This window comes from Acartia tonsa, chromosome 12, assembly GCF_053477335.1.
Source record: "Acartia tonsa isolate MP-2025a chromosome 12, ASM5347733v1, whole genome shotgun sequence".
In the NCBI taxonomy this organism is placed as follows: domain Eukaryota; kingdom Metazoa; phylum Arthropoda; class Copepoda; order Calanoida; family Acartiidae; genus Acartia; species Acartia tonsa.
The window spans coordinates 29,745,931-29,761,330 of NC_137271.1; the positions used below are offsets into that span (position 1 = coordinate 29,745,931).

At 35.5% G+C, this 15,400-nt stretch overlaps 1 protein-coding gene and 2 long non-coding RNA genes across 3 annotated transcripts in view; all 3 read left to right on the forward strand.

Annotated features, from left to right (window-relative positions):
* LOC145333286 (regulating synaptic membrane exocytosis protein 2-like) overlaps window positions 1-15,400 on the forward strand; it is a 167,114-nt gene that overhangs the window by 58,498 nt on the left and 93,216 nt on the right. The window lies entirely within an intron of this gene.
* LOC145333486 (uncharacterized) lies at window positions 7,641-10,435 on the forward strand. Its single transcript, XR_013884513.1, has 4 exons — window positions 7,641-8,128; window positions 8,666-8,809; window positions 9,366-9,461; window positions 10,343-10,435. It is a non-coding gene; the product is annotated as an uncharacterized LOC145333486 (long non-coding RNA).
* LOC145333548 (uncharacterized) lies at window positions 11,222-12,935 on the forward strand. The gene is made up of 3 exons (XR_013884533.1): window positions 11,222-11,291; window positions 12,013-12,072; window positions 12,833-12,935. It is a non-coding gene; the product is annotated as an uncharacterized LOC145333548 (long non-coding RNA).

Below are 15,400 nucleotides of genomic sequence, written 5' to 3' on the forward strand. Positions count from 1 at the left end.
GATTTCTATTTTCACAGGTATAAAATGCATGATTTTAGAAAACTGACTGGCGCTAGGTGTAGAGTAGACTTTGACAAAAGATTTTTGGGATAATATACCTTTGTCCTTATGTTTTTAAATTGAAATATGCAGAAGAGCTTAAAACCTGCACATTGCTGAGATATTGTTAAAACCGCCGTGCTACCGTTATCTGTTGATATTTTACATGCCTGGCGCTAGGTCGCCAGTAGAGATAGAGAGCTGAAATTTAGTACATGTATTTCTAGGCTCCTATAGTAACTTTTTAGGTTAGCAGAAGACTAAAATTCGAAAAAGTGTATTTTCATGAAAAGATCTAGTACCCACACGTCAATAAAACTACGTTAAAGTAGCCTCTGTTTAGATGGCTTCAAAAACTGACAGGGATGATATATTTAAAAAATGAAAATAGATGTTGAAAGATTATTGCTATCAATTTCATTTTAAAAAGTAAAAATATTAAAACAATAAAAAACTAATTAAAATTTTAATGTTTTAATGGGGGGCTTAATCAAAAATTGAAAATTGAGAGGGTAATAATTTTTATAGCCATAAATCAACCAAAGGATATGGTATTTTTACAAATTTTCTTAAATATTCCATTTATCAATAATGAAAACTTTTAGCTTTTAAAAAAAATTGTAAGGGATTTTTAAAATTTCACGGAGAAAAAAGTGTTTGAAAAAGTTACGTAAGTATTATTTCGCATGGCTTAATATTAGTAGTAATATGCATAGTAAATATATAAATCCCCCAGAAATTATGCCCTAAAATCATGTTTAGGGTGTTTGGTCAGTTCTTAAATATTTATCATTTTTAAAATGGTAACTCATCGTTTTAAAATAATTTCATCTAAAAAATATTCTTTAATGCAAATACATTAAAAAAAATGTAGATAATTAATTTTTACTATTTTGTTTTTTATAATACTTTACCATCAAAAGAATAAGTTTGATTTAAAAAATCGAACCTTCAATTGTAAAATAGTTAGAAAGAGGGTCAAAGTGAAGAACAATGATGACAATATTCATAAGCTGCGAAGACAAACAAATCATACAGTGACAAACAGACAATTTGAGAAATTTTATCATGTTCAGTATTCATAAAAACATGAAAAGAGAAGGAGAAAATTTAAAAAAACAGATATAAAAGATGATGGAAACTTTGAGAATGACAGTTTCTTAATGATAGACAAACGGACATATATAATTATAGAGAAGCTGCACCACTATTTATATAGTAGCTTTGCTTCGCTAGTAATAAAACAGGAAGGACAGACATAGTGATAAGTTGGGAAAAGGAATAGTTAAATGACCTAGTCTCATGATATCAATTAAAAAAAAAACATGATAAGACTAATATAAGGAATATAAATAATATATTTCTATGAAGGTAGAAAACAACTTTCCTTCATATACCTGATACCTAAAAGTTATAATTGTTTTTTTTTTCCAACACTCCAAACCATTTTATGTGTACAACATTTAGATTAATAGATTTTTTCATACTATACTGAGCTCTATGTCAATGATTTTCCGGATAAATAATTTTTCTCAAAAACATATCTCTTTATCCCTAGATAAACAGGAAATAGGATTGGTCAAGTCAAGATATAGTTTTACAGAGATGTGATAAATTAATTGGATGTATAATGGTGTGGGGGGGGGGGGGGTGGGGGGCGGTTTTTTCCATAAAAGGATTAATTTTATGGTGAAGAATACAATGGGAGGGGTCATATATAAGCTGATAAAACAAAATGACCGGAAATGCATAGTTGGGCATTATTTGACATCTTGAACACTCTGGGTGAAAATTTAGGGCGGGACATCAAACGAGCTTATTTCTGATTGGTTGAAATCATTGTCATATGTTCTGGTAAAATCCTCGCGCATTTGTGAAACCGTGTGATAGGAAAGGATTTAGTAATGTGTTCTATATTTTATAAATGGAATAGGGTATAAGAGAAGTAATTAATAAGCCTTACTAATTTGTATATGTTTTGGCAGGAAATAAAGGTACCTATTGATCAGAATATTTTTTTGATAGTTTTATTAGACATAGAAAGATAAAAACATTGTACAGAAACAAAGAAATACTTTAAAAAGAAAAAAATGCAATTTTTCCCTAATTCCTGAATACAATTTTTCTAGCTTTCATTTGTCTCTAAGTTATATCCTCTCAAATATTGAAAGTTTCTTATGTCTGTAGCTTAGGATTTCTATAACTACTAAACCGATTGACTTCTCCATTTTAGGGAAGCTTCTCATAAGTCATGGTTTTAGACTCTTTTTTTATATTTAAGCTTTGGGTGGTTTTGGGCTACTTTTCTACCACCTTCCTATCCTGTTAGAGACAGAGTCCTAGATGCTAGGGGCGAAATCGCTAGTAATTTAATAAGAAATGGTATCTAAAACCATTTTCATATTTTGTTATATATATAATTTAAGTAAAATAACGTTTCTTTTGAATTAAGAAAAACAAATAAAGTTTTCTAGCAATTTTAGTACCTAATGTCAGTTATTTCCTATCATCTGATAATGGGGTAGGGTGCGGCCAAACGTCAATTTATTGACGTGGTCATATTTTCTGTCATAGTGGTCATAATAAAAAAATTTCTTTTGATTTGTATGCAAATCATCCATAGTAAGTAGGGTATTTCAAAAAAAGTTTTAATTTTCAATTAAAACGTGGGGTGGATATTAATGGGTTAAAATATAAAATAGTTTAAATATTCAAATTGTTTAAAGCGTTACAATCATTAAAATCTTTTTTTTGGGAAATTACGATGGCACAATGACAAGCATTACATGAAATGTTTTAAAGACAGACAGACAGTCCTTAGCTATATAAAACGCTTGAGGTTAAAAATCTATTGCAAGACACCTATTCGTGCTCCAACATTTTTCTCCAATTATTTCCAATGCAGTAAACAGGGGCGGCTATTCAGCCAATTAATTCCATTTGAAATTTCCGAAAATTAAAAATTTTGTTAAAGTAAAGTTGGAGTAAAACTTTTTTTTTTTGTAACTGAAAGGGAAGTGGGTAAGAAGGGGGAGAAAAAAGGTAAGGGGGTTGAGGGAAAATTTTCACTTAGAATTGTTTGCCAGAATCAAATTCCCTTTTCCCTGGGTAATACATAATTTCTGATTGGAAACTAAGAAATATAGTTTGTAAGAAGTATGCCCTAACCTATACGCTTATAACCATAAACACGAATAATACATATTTAGTAATGTACATAGGTAACGCAGCAATTAAGACCTGACAAAAAACTTTGTTTTGTTTTTAAATTTAGTTTAACTGTTTTACCCAACCATAGTCAGAAAAATTATAATTTTAAATGGACATTTGAATGTAGATTATGCTGGTACCTAAAGTTTTATAACCATGTTGACTTAAAAACTTTGGGTACTTAAATTTTTTTGTTTTGGTAAGGTATATAATAAAAGAAATGCCCAAACGTGTCAACCAATAACTTTAATTAACAGAAGAAGTAATTTTGTGTAAAATCATTGAGGATGTACATCGATTTATCGTCCATTGACTCACAAATTGTAGAGTAGCTGCGCTCCTTAACCCCCTTTGTCAATCCATCAGAATTAGCATTCACCATTACATAACTTGTTTGGTGTGTATTCACTTCTGTACATGTATCACATTAGCAGATCATCAGAACCGCATATGATTACAACATCCCAAGCGAAGCTTTTCTATAATTAGGGTCCGTCCGTACGTCTGTACGTGACGGATAGCATTTTTCGTTAATTTATGCAGGTTACAATTGTCTTATCGATGCCAAACTTTGCATGATGATTCCTGTAGTTTGAAATTGTAGAAACTCTATAATCATTACCAGAATGTTCGTGCGTCTATTTTAACATGACGTTTTAAAACTTTTTTTACGGCAAGTTTTTGTATGATATAATTATCCGATTGATCTGATTTTTTGAATACTGATTCCTAGAACAACAGAGTACAATGTTATAAGTGAATCATATTTATAATCAAGTCCTAAAAATGTCTGTATGTCCTTAAACAGTATTCTGTATTTAAGAAGTTTTGCAACAAATTTACTTATAATTTTGTCAAAACTTGTGTATTTATATTTTGTATATTCGGTTTTGACACTCTACAAGGGAAATGTCTGTCATACCGTTTTATGACTATGTTTGATTTTTATGCCAAAATAAATATGTTTATGTTTCTGAGCTTCGCTTTTATAGATGTTGTCATCCTTGTTTTCTCTATTATCTAACAATCATCTTATTAAAAGTGAAACTTTTCTGAAAGTAGGGTCGGTCCTTACGTCCACCAGGCTGTCCGAAACAGTTTTTTTCTTTAATTGAGACATATTTGATTTCGATTTCAAATTTTAACGCAACTATTTATGTCTAAGAAGCGTAAGATTGCAAAAAAATGCTGAAATCATTGAATTCTTAAAAAGCTTTAATAAAGTTTTAAGCTAATTTAGTTTTAAGACTTGCCAACGTGATAATATGAGGAAATGAATACACACTGCCTAAAATATACTATAACAACTGACGTATGAGGGGATGTACAGACAGACTGGAATACGAGTATAGAGTAGCTTCGATACAATTAAATATCAATAATATAACAAGGTATTTCTAAAAAATACAACATTTATTAAGCAATTAAAACTGGTTAGAATAGGCAGATTAATGGGATTATTATTATAGGATATATTTAATATGATATCAATTAAAGGCTTGGACGTCCTGTTTCTTAGTTAGGTAAGAAACGACGTACTTGAACACGTGGGAAATATAGATACCGCCAGCCTAGACTTATAGGCTTGTATCTAACCGAATGCAGACGGGAGAGAAGTATTCACTCTTTGGCCTGCAACAATCAACTAGCTCTCAACACAGCAGGATGGAGTATAGTGGCGGTTACAAGTGGAGGTCTGACTCAGCCAGAGAAGTATAGGAATGTGGACAGGGATGGGGATACATAAACTTGGATGGTGAATACCACACTTGCCCCCTCTGAGGGAATATGAAATATTCCCTCACAGTTGACCTGCACGCCTGCTTCTGCGGGTTGCTGTTGTACTCGCAGGTTCTTCGATTGCGGCCATAGCCCTCTCTACGATATCAACAGGATTGGGTTCTGAGGAAGTAGGATCTGCTGGAGCTGCTGGAGGCTCTGGAGCAACAGCATTCTGGAGGGCCAACACGCCCTCACAGGGAGCCGTGGCTACTGGATCTTCAGAGGCAGCGCCAGCCTGCGGATTAACAGGTAGATCAATTCCAGATGGAAAGAGCTCACTGATTTGAGCATCGAGCTCTGTGTCACTGTTTTCCTCTGCAGGATCCAGGACCTCTGGATTGCCTTCTCTATCGGTGGGCCTGTACTCATCAGAGCACTCAGAACCGCCATAATGAGAAATCAGCTCAACTCCATCATCATCTGGCCGGGGTACGTCCCCAGCGGGAAGAGATGCCTCTATGGTCGCCACATTCTGCCAAGGTACATTCATAATATTACAACGAGTATTAATATATTTAATTACCCTGTCAGAGTTTTGGTCCAACAGTCGACTAGTGGCCTCAATGACCGTGGTCATTCGTGATTTTAACTCAACGGTCGAGTCCTCAGAGACAGTGCGAATTTTTTCGCGCAAAGTTTTGCGGTTCCGCAGTAATTCTGCGGAAATTTCAATAAGGCGCTTGCCATGTTGTATATATGCTTTCTCAACAAATGAAGCATTGCTAGCAATTTTAGATTCCAGACTTCTCTGGAAGGGGAGAAGAGCTTCCTCCATTGCTTCTTTTACAGTGGAGGATAGGACTTTTTTCCATTCCTCAGCAGTCACCCAAAAAGCCTTAGGCTCAATTTTGCTTTCAGCTAATGTCTCTTTCTTTTTAGGGGGTAATGGAGGCGGTTGAATTTCCACCTTAGCCTTCTTGGCTACTGGGCCGCCGCTGCCTGTTGGTGTTGGCGGACGTTTTTCTACCGCTTTTGGGGCAGATTTTACGGCGACTACCTCCAATTCAGGTGAGGCACTACGTTTTGGTGGCGATTCCACCCGATTTTTTTGCGGTTCCCCTCCCCTATTTTGTTCCATTAGAGGCCTGGCCCTAGGCCTGGCTTTGTCGGAATATTCGTTGGCCTCTAAATTTTTAGCCTGCCGCAATTTTTCTTGCAAGTCAAGGAGTTCCTTTGGAACATCTTTTCTCGCGGTGCGGTAAACGTGGATCGATCTTGAGACACATTGAAGTTCACTGAGGTTTTCAGGGTTGCGCGGCGGTTTTACTCGCGGCTGATACCTGTTCTCGTCAGGTTCATAGTAGGCTTCCTCAGGGCCGCCCTGGGGATAGCCATGATTGCTGTCATAATAATAGTCCTCTTCATTGTAAAAGGGTGCCTCTTCATATTCTCGACGGTATGAAGAGTGACCGGCCCCATGGGAGTGGTGAAAACCCCTTGAAAAATTCCGCCTGGGATATCCTAAAACAAAAATAATAAACTTAAAATTAAGGGTCATTAATTCCTTATACCGAATAAGGAAATATTTTTACAAAGACGACCTTTAGGGACGACAATCTTATAGGTATATATGTCTGATACAGGTCGTCCGTTTTTGGGGATTAGTTTTCCCCATTATTTGTAAAATCCCGCAATTCGTGTGTTTCACTCGTACCTCCTTCTTTGTACGCGTGAATTTTGGTGCAGGCTAATATGTAAATGATAAAAGCGACGCATAATAACGACCCTATTCCTGTAAGGATGGCTGCTACTACAAGCACTATATGATACCAAGTACTAGATAGAAAATCAACCACCTTATGATACGTTTGAATAAACCAGGAGTCAGTTATTTTTACTTCAAAATTATTGGAGTCTGCGGCAAGTTGGCTGAGGTATAATTCCTCGGCACTTTCTGAGAAATTGGTTTTTTCTAGGCTTTGCCAAGAATGATATAGAAATAGGCTAATCGGTTTATCCATAAGATATTGGTTTACATTTAGTATTTGCATACCCTGCCCTTGATTCCCAAGGAATTTTCCTTGGTACAAATGTAAGAAAATTGGATTTTCGGAACATTTAGTCGGGGTTAAATGGGTGGTGTTAACCAATCTGCGTGAAAATGGTGATATTCCCATAGTCTTATTATTGATTGAAACCGAGAAATGATCCACAAAACAGGGTAAATTTTCTCCCAAAGAAACATTGATTTTAAGACTATCGCACTGTATTACTAAATCCAGCTCACCGAGCGCCCTAACTAGTTTTTTACGATGAGTCTGAATACTGCTTTTAGACAGAAAATGGTTCTGTAAACAGCGAGTTTCGGGGACAATTAATTTATTATATTGTTGGTAGGAATAGAAAATCTCTAGTGGTAACATGTCATCTTTTTCTTTAGCGTTTAAGAGTGGGAAATATGGTTTTATAGAATTTGTGAACCATACCATTAAGTTATCAATATTAGTTTTGTAATAAAATAATTCGGGAATTAGATTTTCAAAATGTTTTTTATCTTTAAGTTCTAGCGCTAATGTAATTTGGGGATCGATCACTAGATATTTTTGGGCACCCTGTTCTCCTTCAAATGTAAACAATGAAATATTAAAGATGTCTACCGTTCGCCAAGGAGAAGTGAATTTTTGTGCGCTATCAGTTTTATCATCTGAGATAATTCTATCGTAGCCTATTCTCAGATTGTGATCTAAACAATTGTTTCCCACCCAGTGACTGCCCAGGTAACAGCCCGCTTTTGTTTGTAATAATTCAACAGGCTCAGCCTGGACCCCTATTTGTTTTTCCTCAAATGTCCCAGGGATAAAAATGCCGTTAATGGTTACGCCGTTTCCCTCGCAGGCGGGGTCGATGCCGTTAAGGAGGTCGTTGGGGTAAGTAAGTGTCCCGTTTACCAGGAAACGCGTGTATGACATCTGGTGTTCATACACTGAGACTGATTTCCCTTCAAAGTTAAATATTTTAGTTTTGGACATGGTGTAACAGTCTTCATAAGTTACGAGGTTCGGTATCTCCACGAGTGCTGGAGCAGCGAGGTGTATGTGGCTATATCTGCCACAATACCAGTAATGAGTACTGGTTCGGAGGTGGCAACGAATTCCAGGTATAATTTTTCTTTCAACCTTTTGCAGCAGGTGAAATTGTTTTTGTTCAATATTGGTAATATTAAGAAACGCAGCGCATTCAGAGATTTTCAACCGCGGATTTTCGTTTGCTACACATTGAGTCGCATCTATTTGTATTATTTCGGACGCATTTGATTTTGCCAAAATAATAAAAAGCCCCAAGAATCCCAAAATAAATTTACCTCGAGCTCCTGGTGCCTTTGCCAAATGATGCTGCATTTTATTTTTATGCTTCTCGTTTTTCTCTGAAATATGTTAATTAGTTAGTTTTAACATATATTTTTTTGTTTATTTTCGTTATTATACATACGTAGATTAAGCTATATACATTTGCCACCTTGGTTTTATATAATTATACATTTTATATACATTTTATTTCTTCCTTTTAATTGGGTTATGCAGTCCGATTTGGACATGTATGCGGTTATCCCCCCCTTGTGACCTAGTTTTTCTTTCTTCTTCTAATATATACTTGGGTACTATGCTTTGTTTGTTAACATTAATAACCTTTTCAGGGCTGGATTGTTTGGGTCTTTGTGCGAAGAAAGAAGCCTCGGACGGGACGGTTTCTTCCAAGAAACTATTTTCGACGTGGATGTGAGGACCGGATGACCGATCTGCGCCAGGGGATTCTTGGTCTTTGGGCTGTGACTCAAATGGTGAGTTTTTTTCCATTATATCCCCTCCCCCATCACAATCCACCTCCCCCTGGGGTAAGTCCTGACTAGTTTCAGAGTTTTCTTCTATAAAATCGTCACCATCGTTATCTAGGTAGGTAAAATCGTCATTTTCCATACCTTTATTATCGTTTATTTCGGTTTGCCCGGTATTATCTATGGTCAAGGTTATTTCCTCAGACGGGACGATTTCCTCAATTGGAAAGACGTTAAAGGAAAGTGTTTCCCCCAATAATTCTATTTTAGAATCTATTTTTCGTATTTTATCTCTACTAACAACTTGGTTAGTTTTTATTGGATTTGATCCAAAGGGACTGAGTTCAAAAAGGGCCTCTGAGAATTTTTTTGTTACAATAAAAGGACCCCCATAGAAAGATTGCAATTTTTTACTGACCCCTATCTTGACTAGGTTAAAAAATGCAAAGACCACGTCGTTAACGAAAAGGGGAGATGAAGCCTTCCTAGATTTATTTTGAAACTCTAAATAGATCTTAGATTTTTTGGAAACCTGTGCAATAATTTCTTCCAAATTTTTTAGGTAGTTTAAGTAAGACCTGCAGTCAATGTCCTGCCTTTTCTGCAAGATTGGAGAAAAGAAATCGAGATTGAGAGTTGGTTGTCTGCCGAACATAAGGTAATATGGCGTATACCCCGTTCTTCTAGACGTACTAGAGTTAATTACAAAAGTGGTCAAAGCTAATTTTCTTGCCCAGTCTTTACTTTCGAATCGGTCATCGGATCTTAGACCTGCATAAATGCTTTGATTATGCCTTTCACATGGGTTACTATTAGGGTTTCTTGGGGGAATAAGTTTAGTTTCGATACCTAGTTCATCCATAACTTTTTTGAAAACTTCCCCAGTAAAATTTGTTCCCCTGTCACTCCTCAATGACCGAAATAAGCCGTAGGTGGGTACCACCTGTTCAAGGATGACCTTCACCGTGCTTTCCACGGTGGCGTCCTTGATGGGGTGAGCGATAATGTACCTAGAGAATAGGTCAACTAGGATAAATATGTAACGGACATGTTGTCCTTGGAAATAGTTAGGGGTTAAAGGACCGATAAGGTCTACTGATACCTGGCCAAAAATCTCGTGACTAATGGCTGAATGGGTGATAGGTTGTTTGTGTTTAGGTACCTGCCCTATTTTTCTTAGGCAGGTAATACAATTTTTGATGCGTGATTCGACAAACTTATTAATTCCTATAAGGAAGAATCTTTCATTTATCTTGCGTGTTGTTTCGTTAACCCCCTTGTGACCTATACTATTATTATGTGCCAATTCAAAAACTTTATTATATAATCCAATGGGTACGACGGGTCTTTCAATGAATGTTCCATTGCTAAGAGGTTGTCTAAATATTAGAAGTCCTTCCATAACGTATAAATGTTCTATTAATTTAAAAAGGACCTCTTTCCGGCCGGTTAGTTCAGCTTTTTCAAAACTCGACAACTTCTTTTTTTCGAATATCCACCTACGAATTTCAGATAATACTTGATCTTATTGTGTTTCAGATTGCCAAACATTGTGCACACCGACTTCCGAAGCCGCATGTAACTCAAAAATCTGGTCTTGGTATGGGCAATCCTGTTCATAAGGATCCAAGGTAAATGAGCTAGTACATTTTTCACAATCGGTTTCCTTATGTTCTTTGCATAAAAATTGCCCTCTAGATAGATTGTCGGCATTGCAATGGTCCCTACCCTTCCGATGAATTACTGTAAAGTCAAAACTTTGGATAAAGAAAATCCATCTCAGAGTTACACCATTTATTGTTCCTTTTTGCCATTTTTTGTAATGAACTAAGGAAATCGAATCTGTACGCACAATAAAGTTTCTAAATCTTAAATAATGAAGAAAGGTTTTAAGAACAAATACTAGACATGCTAATTCGCCTTTATAACTTGGATAATTTTTCTCTGCCCCGTTACATTTTTTGGAACATATTCCAATAATTTTTTCTTCCCCCCCCTGGTTTTGGCTGAGAATTCCAGCGAAATAACTCGTAGAAAAATCTACGTCTACTATAAAGGGGTTAGGATTATCCCACTGGGGATAGCCTTTACTTATAGAATTTGAGAACATATTTATGAAATTTTCCCAATCTTTTGATAGGGAATTGGTCCATTCGATAACTTTATCGTTTCTGTGTTCGTCTAGGGTACAAGAATTTTTCGCATAGGATGGGAAATAGGCCCTATAATAATTGGAGAAGCCCAGGAAACGCTGGAGTTCCTTGCCTGTCCTGGGCCTGCTCCAATTTTTAATTTGTTCTAAATATGCGGGGTTCATTTTAAGTCCTTGGGAACTGACTATATGACCTAAATATGTACATTCGGATGTGAAGAATTTACATTTGGCTAGATTTAACTTAAGTTTTGCTATTTTTAGGACTCCGAAGAGTTTTCTGAGATGCTTCAGATGTTCCTCAACATTCTTTGAGAATATAATAAGATCATCAAGGTAAGAAATTATAAATTCGTATAAGCCAGGGATAAGGGTTAGGACTCTGTCCATCAAATGGCAGAAAACACTTGGCGCGTTACACAGTCCGAACGGCAGTTTCTTAAAAAGATACTGCCTGTTAAGGGCTGTGAACGCTGTCAAGTGTTTACTTTCCTCCGAAATGGCTAGCGCATGGAATGCGCTAGTCAAGTCGAGGGTGGTAAATACATTGCCAGTGCCTAATTTTTCTAAATTACTAGAAATCAGGGGAAGGGGCCAATTAATTTTTCGTGTTACACTATTAAGCGCACGAAAATCGATAACGAACCTAAGCTTGCCTTCCCCCCCAGCCGTTGGTTTTTTCTTTACCGCAAAGATTGGGGAGGACCACTCGCTGTAGCCCTCCTCAATGACGCCCCCCCTTAGCCAATTTTCAATTTGTTCTTTTAATTTGGCTTCGTATAATGGGTTTAATTGAATGTTTCTAGCCTTAATAGGTTTAGCCCCGGGGATCAAGTCTATTTTATACTGTAAGAGATCGCAGTTACCGATATCGGCATCGTCAACCGAAAATATATCGAAATGATCAAGGCATAATTTTACTACCTTTTCCTTCATCCCTGGGTTATTTTTGATAAGATCACTATTTTCTAAGTCTAATTTTTCTTTAATGAATTTAATTCTTTTAAGAAGTGTAGTTCCTGACAATTCATTTATTTGATTAATACTTTTATTGCAGGAATTTGGGGAATCTGATTCGAATTCAAAGCAATATCCAACTTTAACGTTATCCAATAAGGTAATATTTTTTCCTGCTAAATTGACAAAATTTACCCAACATTCTCCCTTCTCATTTACATTATAAATACCCTCCATAAGCATTAAGCCGTTATGGCTTGTCATTTTAGAATTATTTGGGGATATATACAGCTTCCTATTTTTCTGATGAATAGGTATTGTTATCACCGTTGTATTCCCCCCCGGCAAGAATGTTGTTTTCTTTGCTAATTTTACGCATGTTTTATTTTGTTTTAATGTCCCAGTCCCCCCCTGGTTACTCCAATTTATTCCTGGGATAAGGGAGTTTTGTTCCGTCTGAACATTATTTGTAGGAATTAAGGGTATGTTTTTACTTTCTTCAACTATATTAATTGTTGAATTTTCTATGGGGATTTGCTCGCCAGTGGGGAGCTCAAAGGAGAACTTATCTAGTAACAAATTAATTCGATTAACTTTGAGAAATTCATATCCTAGATTTATAATTTTAGACGTCGTTTCAGGGATGTAAAACGTTTCTTCGAATATTTTATCTGACCCATCAAAGCTGAATTTTAAACTCACGTGTCCTATGATATTTACTGGTTTTAAATCTACAGACAGAGCGCTAAGATTGGCAGGGGTGAATGTGATTTTATTATCATCTAAGATTTCTTTAGAAATAAGGGACCTAAAGTTGTTTCCTGTATCCACTAAAGCGTGTTGCAGGAATTCCCCCCCCACGGGATTAAGAACTTTTAGTTTTGCACAGATAGGCATTATAAAATAAATTATATTTTTAGTCGAAGCCTAAGATGCATATTTTCCAAGATCCCCACCTCAGCGGTTAGACGATGGTAATCCTCACACAGAGACTTCCTGTGTTCCAGGTATAGTTGTCTGTCGAAATTTTTTAAATAATGAAATGTTTTAACAATATGGTTAATTGTTAAAATAATTTTATATAGTTTTCTGGGTTTCATTAAGTTTTTTATCAAGCGCTTTTCAGCTCCAGAAATTTCTCAATAAGCATGAGAATGTTGATAGTTCTAAAGAAACTACTTAACTTTAATACGGGTCCTTATTTATATACTTGGATATATGATAGAAACCTATCGGAATAAAACTGAACTAAAAAGTTTTCGAAAGATTGAAGGGCTACAAAGTAGCTTAAAAATAAGTGTTCAGCTTGCAACTAACAAGACATTAAAAACAGACTGACTTATTTTTTGACTTATATCTGTATTTATACAAAATATAGTGTCATTAGTTAGTATCTGATTCACGATACAAATAATATAAAGTTAGCGCTAAATTATAGCTCAAAAATTATTAGATATGGCTAATATAATAAAGAGGGTCAATGATGACTGATTTATTATTCTGATATTGTTAGTATTTATACTTAATTTTTCCACCTATGGGGTAGAACAAGTTTATATATTTACTAGAGTATAATTAATGCTGAAATCAGCTTAAAAAAAATAGGATGTGGTTTGTAGTAACTGCTTTGATAGTAACTGGCCTTGATTAATAATGTGCATTCACTTTTATATAGACTTTTTATTCCGCTGGTAATCCTAGCGGAAGCTAATAGAACTAACTTTATTTCATTCTGCTAGTAATCCTAGCGGAAAATAATTTAATCAAAATGTTTTAAGATTTTATTAATCACATCTTAAGTGATTAAAGTTTTTAATTTTTAAATGCTGCTTGATTGCAGCTCAAAAATCAGAGAGTAAATGATAACAACAAAGAACTGAAGAACAACTGAATTAGATTTGGAAATTTGCTCGTATTTATACAGATTTTCCCCCCCCTTCTTAATCTTATTATTTACTTATACGGACCGCGGTAGCATTCTAGGCGACATCTTTCGGATACATAATAAATTAAATATAGTTCTATTATTGTCACTGTACAAAATGCAATAATGTTTATCCATATGAATAAGTTATTATACATAATTGCTGAGATATTTCAGCTACAAAAATCAGAGGCTAAGAGTGTGCAACTCTCAGATAAAATTGATACTGAGGATTCAACTCAAAAATCATTGTTTATATACAGATAATTCGCTTAAGTTTCCCTAGCGGTTAAAAGTTGAACTAAAATGTTTTTAGATTCTAATATATATACATTCAAAATATACGATATTTACATTTTAGATAGATCATGCGATATTAAAAATAAATACTACTAAGTAGAAAATAGGTATTCACTTGTTAGCTTCTTGATAAAGACTATTAGATTTTAAAAAAAAAATGGAAATATTAAGTGCATGTGAAATGCTCCTCAGGTTACTTCCCTATTTCCCCCAATTTTCTGTATCAGCTACATTTGGATAGGGAAAGGAGGGGGAGGAGTTTATTTTGTGTTGCTTAGTCAGACTTAATAATAATAATTTGTTTTATTTTTTCGCGCCAAAGCATTGCTTGGCAAGGGATATTTGATATTAAGGAATTTGCAAGCTTAGCTTGGCATGGGATATTTTGTTTATCTTTCATATCAAAATATGAAATTCATTCAGCAAATTTTTATTTTCTGGGATAGGGACAATCAATATCGCATAAATCCACTTTTACATCTAGTGGACGTGATTTTTAACAATCGCTTGTACATATTTATCTATTTCAGATTCCTCGCTGGCTTCCTGATCCATTTGGTTGATAGTTTTACGCGCATACTGCTCAGGTATTTTATTACTATTACTTGGAGCTTTTCTAGGCATAATTTACTCCGTGTTTTACCAAAGCGGGACTCAGGATGTGGGGGCTCCCCAGCTTTCTTTTTGTTGCAATTTTGCACTACATGGCCAGGGATATTACAATGCCAGCATTTAATATTTTTACTCCTCCCATTAAAGGCTCCTATAACGCCCTCGATTTGATCCCAAGCAATAGGATCATCCTCATGATCTACCCAAGAGGGAACCTCGTCAGGTTCTTCGGTTAAGTTTTCCTTATACATTGCCGTGTTAGTGGGGATATTATCTTCGATAATGCTGATTATGGGTTGTTTTTTCGTTTCCGCAGAATTTTTAGGTAGGAACATTTCCATGGCTTGAGAATAGCAAGCCGAAAGGTTTTCCTTGCTAATATGGCCAGACCCATCCCAATTAACGTATCTTTGTCCGAGGTTAATAAGTTTATTTAAGTAAGCGTTGTAATCGTCCAAAAATTGCATACTCTCAACGTAATTGGCCATGTCCATGGCAAGGTTGGTATACAGCAGATTTTTGCTAACGTTAAGATAGAATTCTTTCCACTTCTTTTTAGGTATGAGGCCAGGATTCATGAGTTTGAACACCCTAAGTTTGTTTTCAAAATAGGTGTCAAGGGGTTGATTAGTCTCCTGTTTTAGGTTGTAGA